We start from the raw sequence: 1,303 nt of genomic DNA, 5'->3' as shown, positions 1-1,303 counted from the left end.
TGCTCAACGCTCATTGCCCTATATCCCACCCAGCCGCAGGACTCCACTGCCGCCCGCGCCCCGCCCCATCTGGCCGCTTGCGCGCCCCATCCCCCCTCGATGGGGCCCGCCCACACCGGGGCCTCCCCCCTCCCGCCCACTGCTTTCTCAACGGCCCCGAGCCGGGGCTGCCCTCATTGCATACATAGTGCGCCTTTCCCTGCTTTTCTAGTGACCTAGCGTTCCGCACTGCCGTTTGGCCAGCCCATGCTCCCGTACCGTTGCGTTTCTCCCCAATGCGCCATGCCACTTTGCCAGTCATACACACGTTTCGATGCGTGCCCTGTCAGCTGCTTGCGTTGCATGTCGCCTTGCTCCACCCCTGTTTTATTGCTTTCTCTGCTTTCGCCCGGTTCCCGTCCCGTTTCGGCGGGGAGTCTATGTTGCAAGCTAGTTCTTGCTTTACCAGACTTTAAGCCCACACAAGCAAGTGCAGTACCCCCCACTAGTAGTGAATGGGTCCCGGGGAGGCCTGTGCCGAAGCCTTGGCGATTCTAATAGGCGTTCCCGAAGGAATTGGCTTGGATTGGCGCTGAGCCGGTCAGCTATGCCGCGTTTGTCCTCACAAAGTTTCGACATGGGAGGAATCGAACCTGTGCCCTCTCGGAGGGTTTAGACACTAGCTCCAGCGCCTTCAAAGAAGGCTTTTCTTAGCCGCGACACATGTAGAAGGTGGATAGCAGCCTGGCTGTCGGTGAATATCACGCCTTCGTCAGTACGTGGTAGCCGTTGTGCCACCGTGCAGAAGATGGCGGCCAGCTCTGCCCTGGTAATGGTGTTGTCGGGACCGTCCCCGTTAGTGTTGATCTTGTAGGCCCCCAAGGTCGAGTGCCATACAGCGGCTCCCACGAGGGCTCCCTCTTCTGTCGCTTGCTTGCTTGTGTGGGCTTAAAGTCTGGTAAAGCAAGAACTAGCTTGCAACATAGACTCCCCGCCGAAACGGGACGGGAACCGGGCGAAAGCAGAGAAAGCAATAAAACAGGGGTGGAGCAAGGCGACATGCAACGCAAGCAGCTGACAGGGCACGCATCGAAACGTGTGTATGACTGGCAAAGTGGCATGGCGCATTGGGGAGAAACGCAACGGTACGGGAGCATGGGCTGGCCAAACGGCAGTGCGGAACGCTAGGTCACTAGAAAAGCAGGGAAAGGCGCACTATGTATGCAATGAGGGCAGCCCCGGCTCGGGGCCGTTGAGAAAGCAGTGGGCGGGAGGGGGGAGGCCCCGGTGTGGGCGGGCCCCATCGAGGGGGGATGGGGCGCGC

The sequence above is a fragment of the Chlorella variabilis genome (genome assembly GCF_000147415.1).
Source record: "Chlorella variabilis unplaced genomic scaffold CHLNCscaffold_27, whole genome shotgun sequence".
In the NCBI taxonomy this organism is placed as follows: domain Eukaryota; kingdom Viridiplantae; phylum Chlorophyta; class Trebouxiophyceae; order Chlorellales; family Chlorellaceae; genus Chlorella; species Chlorella variabilis.
The sequence above is the reverse complement of the archived record's forward strand: the minus strand, read 5'-3'. Positions refer to the sequence as shown.